The 10,737-nt window shown below is 32.9% G+C and overlaps 1 non-coding gene across 1 annotated transcript; it reads left to right on the plus strand.

Annotated features, from left to right (window-relative positions):
• The first annotated feature begins 10,644 nt into the window (after positions 1–10,644).
• Positions 10,645–10,718, plus strand: TRNAN-GUU (transfer RNA asparagine (anticodon GUU)). Its single transcript has one exon. It is a non-coding gene; the product is annotated as a tRNA-Asn (tRNA).
• Positions 10,719–10,737: the final 19 nt, after the last annotated feature.

Here is a 10,737-nt window from a genome sequence, read left to right on the forward strand (position 1 = left end):
CATATATTTTTGACATTGCATAAACTATTAATTACCTATTGATTGATCTAAATTTCAAGTTTTGATTTTAGTTTGAAACTTAACATCCGATTTCAGTTTGTATATATCACTCCAAACTCGTAAATGTCAATATCAAAAAACTGCGAGTATTACAAGTAAATCTTTCAGGCCAAAGTATTTTCCTCATGATGCTTGAATCTCCAAATGGATACAAATAGCAATATTCATCAAATAATAGTCTTAAGTAGTTGTAGAACTTGCAATGAAAATGTCGATTATCGTAGTTCTTAGATTTTAAATTGTGCTATACTTCCTATGTCCGGAATTAAGTGTCAAGTCACGTCAATAATGTAATTTGAACTAGTAATGTGACACTGATATAGAATGTAAATTTGTGATCCAAATTACTTCTGTAAAGATATTAGTTTAATAGTTCTTGCCAAAAAATACTTGCTTGTATGTTCCGAGGGGATCTATAGCTAGAATGTTCAAGGACCAACAATTTTTAAAAATATAAATTAAGCACTCAAAGAGTCAAAGCCTTAACTTTAGGATGTCATTGAACCATACTGCAATTAATGTATAATGTCTTTGTGCTAAAGGAAGATCCATGATAGAAAGAGCATATAGAAATGTAGAATGGAGGGTCCTATGTTAACAGATGAAGACTCTAGAGAATGCTAGCTTACAACCATTAGCCGTTTCCCATGATCTTTTGAGCCAACAACTTCGATAAAAGTATGGTTATAAACTATTTACAAGTGCTATATTATTATTATTATTATTATTATATATGCAAGATGTAGCATCATGATACCTCAACCTCAAGTAATATTAACCGATATATCACGAAAGTTCAAAAGATTATGATGTTCAATGTTATGTTTATCTCTACTAGTCGTTGGAGCACGCGCGATGCGCGTGCTCCCCCGACGGCAAGATAAGTAATATTCGTGGTTGTGTTCGGGGTTTTGTGATATTCGTGGTTGTGTCGGGTTTTGCATTAGTAGGACACATGAATTTACAAGTCATAACAAGAAGTAGTGATAAAGTTTTTACGGAGAAATATTTATAGAAAAACAATTTTAAAAGAACAGGTTTCTAGAATTTGTTAGAATTTAAAGATTTTTTAAAAAAATTATACAAATTCTTTTAGATATTATTTCTGAACGCAATATGGTTTCTTATTGAGTAGCTTAATTATTATCAAATATCTCGTCTTAAAATGATTATGATAATAAGGAGCAGTAATAAGGAAATACAATTTTAAAGGTTAAAGTTCTGTAAAATGGATTAAATGCAAAGCATATGAAAGAATTGTATATTTCTTTGTTATCAGTCTACATAGTTGGTGTGATCTAAACTTCTTCAAAGCTTGTTTTGTAATTTTACATTTTTTCTTCGAGTTGAATGTTGAATTTAGTACTATTTTTATCTTCGAAATTTGTTTTCCCTAAGTGAATATACGATCTAATTTAGGCAAAAGTTACTGTATTCCCTTGGCCTTTGTCTCCTTGTTTTTTTATTTTTTATTTTGTTATAAACTATCTCCTTGCCCTTCTTTTTCTCAACTCCCCCCTCTCTTTCTTTCTCTCTCTTTCCCCCCCCCCCCTCTCCCTCTCGTATGTGATGAGTGTCATTTTGACATTTATAATCTAGTCATGTTCCTAAATTTTTATGTTAATTCCTTTAAAATTTAATGTCTTTATTAAGGTTTTTGATATTTTATGACTTATTTCTCCTTTGTGTGTCTTCATACATTATTGAGGTCATTTTGGAAGATAATAAGATGAACAAAAAAAGGGGATTCAATGTCTTTGAAAAGAAATATGATGTATGCAAACTTAAGGAAATATTACGTAAGAATCCAACACGTTCTACCTTAAGGTTGAAATCATTTCTTAAATATGTTATCAATCAGATTAATTTTCTATACAAATTACAATATTGATTTTTTATCATATGAAATTGACAATTAATTGACCATCCTTTTCTCCCCCTCCCTCCCTCCTTTTCTTTCCTTTCCTATCTTATGATTTTCAAAATTTATAAAGTTATGCTTTATTTGCATTTCCCCCTTTCTCAATCATTCTCCTCTCTTTTTCCATCTTTTGTTACATTGCACCACTTATGTTTTCCAAATTTTAAAGCCTTTTTAAAAATAATGTTTTTTTTTTCAATTTCTAAATCTTTTCAAAAGTATTATACTTCCTCCGTTCTTTTTTACTTGACACGCTTTAACTTTTACACTATTTGACAGTCTTCTGTGAATAATAGGTAAGGAAAAATATATTCATATGCTATCTTTTTTAATTCGTCTCAATAAGTATTATCGTAATATACAACTTTTATATTTTTTATTTATAAAGAATTAAATTTATTCGCTAAAGTTTTACATTGGCAAGCATGATAAAGGAAACAGATCAAGTAAAAAAGAATGGAGGAAGTATATCTTTAATTCATTCGGTTAAATAGAATATTGTGTTTGCACATAACTTTTTTGAAAGTGTTTACATTTTTGATATGTAAGTATGTAACGTTCATGCAAATGAAGGAGCATAGAAAAAAAGTATAACCACTCAAAACTCTCACCAATTCACTTGCCAATTTACTAAAATTAGTACGAATTTCACAAAAAAATTGCATATAACTTCAACTGATCTTGTTTCTCAATAAATCAAAGTGAAATTCCATCAATTCCTCAAAACACAAACATCAACAACAGGAAAAGAAAATTCTAGAAATTAAATACAAAAAACAGGTCGAAATTAACTTCAATGGTGTTTTGTTCAGAGCTCAAATCTCCCTTGCTTCTCTCCCAAGCTTGCAATGACCCTCCCAGTTGATGGGTGTCCCGGAAAGGATCCAGTAGCCTCCAGGCCGCAAGATCTGTCCACTTCAATCAAGTAAAGTCCGTCTGCTCGTTCAAATCAAGTGATTAATTAGCTCATGAATGAATGTGTAGCATATCATGAAAACATGAACACTCACATACACACATATACCTAGAAGCAATTACCTCCCCTAATTCAGCATCCCACATAAGATCAACCTCAATGAGACCCGTATGAGTAATCTACTCTGATTACTTTCGAGTGTTCATAAATCTCTCCTGTCCTGACATGCTGCATATCAGATACAAAATTCAATAAACAAACTTGTATAAGAAATGTTTATGAACATCATAACAAATCCTACACTTGTACATTCCAAAAAAGAATTCAAGTCTGTAAAATCTTGGCAAAGAAGATGCTATACATTATATTAATACTCTTGATATATGAAAAAACTTCTGAAAACAATCACTTTAAATTAACCAAATAGCAAAACTAAACAATCTTTTTCATACCAAACAAGATATGCAAACAAAAAAACAAATTCCGATGCCATAATTTCCTACCAGCAGAATCTACTAAGTAACAAAATAAGTGAAAAGAACCATAACTGCAGAACAATCTAGAAATATCTTTCATTAGCCATTGAAAGACCTCCACAACTATAGCACAGAATATAGAATCCAAAAGATTGCTTAGCACATTATGCTAATTGCACCAAAATGACAAGTAAAGTTTATTAATTTCATAGTCTGAAAAAAAAAAAAAAGAACTTTGTTTTGCACCAAAATGCTTCTTTCATAGGCACTTTAAGAATTATATGTTAACTAATTAATTAAATATATACCATAGAATTACAAATTTTTGTAACTCCATATGTCTTTGTCTCCTCTTATCTAATATGTGACCATTATGGACCAGGAAACCTATGTGAATGACCAATGAGGAGGTAGTGGAGATATATTTAAAGACTTGAGGGAATTATATACATTAACTTAATAGCTGCTACGTATTTCAAACTTTCTCAACTTGTTAGCCTCTTCTGAGTATACAGAAGAGTAGATAACTCGGTAAGCTAGTACCATTGAATGGAATTAAAAAACATAGCCAAGCAAACTTCAACTCTCATCCTCATATTGATTTCAAGACTAATCAGAAGTTCCACCTAGCATATATGTTACACAGTCTGCTAATTGCCTAATTTTTCCCCCCACCCACCCTGGATTCCTAGAACTACGATTCCAAAATTATTATTTGGTACAGTGAGCACTTTTGGACTAATTTAACACATTTAAGTAGCCAATTGTACCCTGTACCCTTTCTGCAACGAATTTTTCCCAAAAACAAAAATAAACCTAGATTGTGAAATTCATATTCAGTGATTAAAAAGAACTGATAATTAGAATAAAAATCTAGTTATTACCTTAAAGCTGCCCTTCAATGGAGGATAAAGCTACAATACCAAAAGGTGCAAAATATATTCCTCAATATCTTCTGGGTTATAGCTGCAGAATGACAGCAGAAACACAGCAGTCAGCATGCAAAAAATTATGTGCTTTCACAAGATTCAATATTACTATATAAAATTTTATAAAAAAAAAACTTTGCAATGTATTACCAAGAAGAGTAGAGAAATAAAATGAATACATGAACCGCATCACGTGAACACCATGAATGATGGTGGATTTGCGTCGATTTTTGCCTTTGGATTCCTTCACCCTGTCAATATACAACTATGAACTATCAGCTGTCTCCTTAAATGACATCATAAAATTTATCCTAAATAAGTCATTTTTCCATCAAGGTAAACTAAATACATGGTAATTCAAGGAAACTCAGAAATTTTCGACCATGCATATTATATACTGAAAGATCAAAGTTGACAAGCTGAATTAAGAATTGTCTGATTTCGTTCAAAAAAAAAAAAAAAAAAAAAAAAAAAATCAAAAAGTCAAATGGGTTCTGAAAGATCTTACCAATATATTAGCATGGGCATAAATTCGGCCACCATCATCTATATGAATGACAACATCAGCTCAATAATCTTCATCAAAAAGGCGGTCATACAAATCCGTTATTGCAGTGCTCACAGAGCCTTGGTCTTCGTAAGATGACACGCCCTTGGACTTAAGCAAAACCCTCTTAGGTTGTGCACCGGGCAATGGAGGTGCTAGTGGAGGATTCACACTCTGAATTGTCGAGCACATCTCAATTATACACATTTTATTGATTTCAACTCCTGCTAATAATGAAAAAATACTCAATTTTAGTAAATCATCAATTTCTTAATCAAAATTTAGAACTCTTCATCTTCTACTCAAAGCTTATATAGATTATATAAGGGTTTTATCAAATACATTGCCTAAAATCAATCTCTAAATTTAGTCCAACCCAACAAATACATGAATTTAACAAATTTTTAAGAAAATACATACACAAGTATATAATAACAATTAAATAAGATCCCTTTTGGGTTTTATGATATAATGATCAATTATACAAATGCAAGCATAATTGAACTAACAATTACTACCATATAAGATCATACTACAGGAATAAGAGATTCGATTTGAAAAGGCTGTAAAGGCCAAAGCCGGATGGATTGCTTGACACGACACCGATTCCCAGATTAGGCCATATCTGATACCGGTTGGACATATTCATTAGTGAAGGACCAGGCCCATGCCAGCACATGGCACTGATAGAAATCTATATGTTGGAGAAGGATTTTCCCGAAGGCAAAAGTAAGAACCATCGCACACATGAAGCTCAAGCCGAAAGCGATCACCTGCTAGCTCTCAAGATATGGGATAAATACGTCGTTTTAACGCATGTTCATTGCAGAAGTACTCTGAGAAACTTCTGGAAGCATCCAGGTTGTCTGAGAAACTCATTTCGGAACTGGAGAAGGAGAGTCTTGATAAGCAAGATGAAGTTAGTGTGTTGTCTGGTCAAGTACAAGGATTGAGAATGGGGATTTTTCATTTGTTAGATGCACTTGAATCTGATGCAGGTTCAGCACTTGATGACTGCGGCAAATCCGGCAATGAGGATCAAAGAGTTGTGAACCTAATACATGGAAAGCTTGATGATATAAAAGCATCTCTGTATAAAGCCTGGGATGAAAATCAAGAACATGTAATACAGAAGTCTGTTTTCCTTGCAATGATTTGGCATCTTAAACAAGATATGGCAGATTTAAATGCTGTTATAAACTCCCTCAGGCAGAAGGTTGAAAGCAGGAACCTGGAAGTAAATCAACTCCAGAAAGAGATACAGAAGCTTTTGGAGAGTAATGAAGAGTTAATTCTCAAAGTTAGGGAGGGGAGTTAGAAAGAAGTTGTTCTTCTCACTGAAATGGAAGATCTCCGGGAGAAGCTGTTTAATCTCCAGGGGGCTTATGATGATCTACAAAAAGAGAATTACAAGGTCATCGAGGAAAATGGATCATTGATGAAGGCATTTGAAGATTTGGAGGAGGAGAAGCACAACCTACAGGATGAGTGTTCTTGTATGGTCGGGGAGGTAGTTGCACTGGACAATCTGTCATTTATTTTCAAGAATGTCATCTCTGAGAAATCAAAGAAAGTCATACAATTGACTGGGCATATTGAAAAGCTTTGCAGCGACAATAGTATTCTCGAGGAGAAAGTGCAAATAGTAGAGAGGAAACTGGAAGATGCCCGTAGTAAAAATATCAATTTTGAGATCTCATTGAAGAATTCAGAGAATGAACTGAAAGAAGTGAGAGTTTCAAATGACAGGTTGAAGGATGAAATAACTAATGAAAAGAATCTTTTTTGCTTGAAAGAAAAGGAACTTCTGGAAGCAGAGTCAATGAAAGAGAATCGGGATATCCAATTACTTGAATTGTCCAAGAATTATGCTTAACAACTGAGAGAATGCGAAGACCTTCATGAACTTATTGAATATCTGGATTCACAAATTTCTAAAATGCAGAAGGAGCATGAAGATAGTGAAGCAAGAATCCGAGTTTTGAGCTCTGAATTGCAGAAGGGAAAAGACGAAGTCAAACTATGGGAGACTGTCGCAGGCAAAAAAATTATGAATTGTATCAGATCATTTCACAGACATGGATACCCAAATGAATGACAAAGCTCAAGTAAAGAAGAAATTTTAACACCCATGAATATTATAAACAAAATAAGAAGAAAACTCAAAACTTATAGTTTAATGACAACAAAGAATGCCTGAATTAAGAAGTTGCTATTTAGAAGTATTGTTAATAAAAATTAAAGCCTAGTTTTTCAGAAATGAGCACTTTTTCTATCTTAGCGGTCGCTAATTAATTATAAAAATTTTAAAAAAACAGAAACAAATGCAACCCAACCTGCATTAACACCGTACCCACGCACCACCACTGCCAACCTTCCAAAACCACCTCGATCTAACCACGCACCACCACTGCCAACATCCAACCCAAAACCACCTCTACCTACGCACCACCACCGCCAATCTTAACCCAAACAACCAGAAACTAAACCAAAATACAAAATTTAAATCAAAATTAACAATAACAACCCCACAAAATTACCCACTAAAAACAAACCACAAAATCAAACCACAAAATCAAACCCAAAATCAAAATTAGCAAAAATCAAAACGAAAATAAAACTGAAATTTAACAAAAATAAAACTGAAATTTAACAAAAACAAAACCCAAAAATTAACAAAAAAGCAAAACAAAAATTAAACCCAAAACGAACATAAATAAAACGAACATAAATCTCTGAGCCTCAGAAAGCTCCTCCTTAGATATTTGAATTCTCTTTGATATTATTAGCCAGCTTCTTCTGTAAATGATCGACGTCCTATATATTCTAAGCCAACAGTCGTCCTAATATTCCAATAAACGTGCAATGTTGTAATATTACTCAGTTTAAACCTCACATTCCAGCATACAACATATTATTTTAAGATTAAATCACCCAGTAGCTTTATTCAACAAACACAAATAAAAGCCCAGTAATGAGTGGTGTGCGATCCAGAAATGCACGCAAAAAATCTAATAAAGTGGCAATGATATAATCAATAAAAGGTTCACAATTCACAAGCATATATATCCACAAACACAAACAAACCACAAAACACATCAACAAACCCAAAACAGCACCGAACGAACCGGGGTAAAAACCGGAACCAAACCAAACCGAACCAAAACTGAAATAAGATGTATAATCCTCAAAAACAAACCAATATTGATTCAAAAACCCCGGCAATTGACCACAATTCACAGGCACACACATACACAGAAACACAGACCATAAAATTCATAATCAAAACAAACCCTAAAATTCCGGGTCGCAAAAAATACAGGGTATCATTCAATTACTTGCAAAATGCAAAATTTAATACAAATTCACACAACTCAACATCTTGAAGAAAATATAAGCAAGATTATACCTTTATAATACCCAATTGGTATAAAATTCATGTAATTAAGAAGAAAGTGCATAAATTTCAATTTCACAAACAATCTTTTATTTAAAACAAAAAAAAAAAAAAAAAAAAAAAAGGCAAATTAAATTCAACTACTTACAAATTAGGTGATATAATGAGCTATCCTTGAAATTGAGGAGGATCGGAAATCGGCGGCGTTGCCGGCGGTAGAAGTGATATCGCCGGAGAGAGTTCCAATAATTAAGCAAGCTACACTGCTACGCCGATCCACTCAAAACCACCCAACTATGACATTAATAACATCGAAACCAGCAATTAACAAAATACAATAAAATCAACAGATACCCAAACCATAAACTATATACACTAATCATAAATTAGTAGAAGTATTGAAAAAAAAAAAAAAAAAATCCAGGGAAATGGATCGTACCTTATTGGATCTAGGTTGGAGAAGACTGATATAAAAATTGATTCATAGTATAATTGATTCAGAATACCACCTCCACCACGAAACCTGGTAACAAAGAAGAAGTCATTAGATCATACCACATTAATTCAGCTTGTCGCACATCAATTTTTACATAATTCCATTAGTTTAATTTGCATAACTTAATTCCCATAGCTCAATTCCCAAATCACGACCTTCTATTAAACCGAATTCTACCAGAAATGATTCTGTATAATTTTCTTAAAAAAAAACTGAATTACAAATGGGGTTTTTGTTATTTTAGTTGGTAGTTTAATACTAAGAAAGGAGTAGAATTATACCTGAAGATCGGAGAAACGACATCAAGAATCATCTTCCACAAGCTCCCATAACCATCGTCGAAGGGATGATTGGTGGTTTTGAGCTCATCGCCATTGTTGTTGAAGGAAGACATATTTTCTCTCTCTAGCTTTCTCTCTCCTTGTTTCCATAAAAACTCTGAGCTTTTTTCTGAGATGAGAAGAAAGAGAGCTGAGGGAGTAGGTAAGGGAAGTCGGTGAGAGCAGTCAATTAGTCAAAGCACTCAAACATTCATCAACCAATTAGGAATAGGGGCAAAATTGGCAATTCATTAATGTTGGGGGCAAGGCTGTAATAGCACCACATATTACTATTCATAAGCTACAGTATCAAGTTTGCATTTTTATAAAGGTTAAGGTTTTTATAAAGGTTAAGGATTCTATGATTTAGTTATTATTTGTATACTTAGCTTGCTCGGATTACGAAAGTTGTTTTTTTGAAACCCAGTTATCCCAACCCACAACGTCATAAAGCATAATTTCAAATTCCGAATATGCTAACCGACTTACTCTCAACTTCTCATCAAGTCCATGATGATAGCAATCTAAAAAACTAATAGTACATATTTATACATAAGACATACCTTTCTTGCATCCTCTCTTTAAGGCTTATTAGAAGATAACATGTGGATGTGGATAAAACTTGCAACTACCATTTCAACATCTAATTAACTAAACAAGTACCCTGGATTCCTAGCTAAAAGGACTTTAGGCATAGTTGTCAAATAGTAGATCAATCCAACACACTGACTTTTAAGAAGTGGTCAATTACATGAAGAATACTTATAACGTGTTGATTTCCAATTAGCAAGCTATGGTTTCTATGAAGTTAATACTAAATTTGACTTATCTTACAATTAACAAGATAATGGTCGGTTTAATATGGCCTACTACTCTTGCTAAAAGACGTGAAGAAATGAACAAAATACTCCGTAATATTATGGTCTTGGACCGACCATATTTATCCACAACTTCTAACTAACTTAACCGCTTCACTAGAAGCAATATCTTAACTAACTAAACCTAAAAACTTTGAAATATATTGATATTGTTATGTTTGACTCTAAAATTATCAATTAGTGTGATAGCTAGTGTCAGATTGTCAATAGTCTTTGTCCATCTATGCATGCACATTCATATTCTTCAAAGTAGTTAAATAGTTAATTAATGATCATAATGATGCAAATTACTTAAAAATATAACATAATACACCATTATATTACTTCCTACATATACAGAATAATACAGTGACAAGTACAGAGTATTAGACTAATAGAACACACTTTCTTATAAACTACACTAATTATTTTTATATTGTACAACATACAGTTTCTTATAACAATTCAAGTTAGCCGATTCCAAGTCATTTTAGGACTGAGGCTTTGCTGTTGTTGATTCTTTAGTTTTTTAAGCCCTGTTCTTTTGAGTTGTATTGTTCTACCCTACTCTAATGAAATATGCTTTGCTCAATTGAAATCTGCTCTACTTTGCCCGTAAACTCAAAAGAACAACGCTTAAGTTTATGAAAGGCCGAATCTTTGCAATCCAACTATTGTTATACGAACTAATTCAAATAATTATCAGTTTATTAACATATCAAAAAGCTGGAATAGCTCAGTTGGTTAGAGCGTGTGGCTGTTAACCACAAGGTCGGAGGTTCGACCCCTCCTTCTAGCGTTATCACAATTGTTTTTTT

Source organism: Chenopodium album, chromosome 2 (genome assembly GCF_948465745.1).
Source record: "Chenopodium album chromosome 2, dcCheAlbu1.1, whole genome shotgun sequence".
NCBI classification, from domain to species: Eukaryota; Viridiplantae; Streptophyta; class Magnoliopsida; order Caryophyllales; family Amaranthaceae; genus Chenopodium; species Chenopodium album.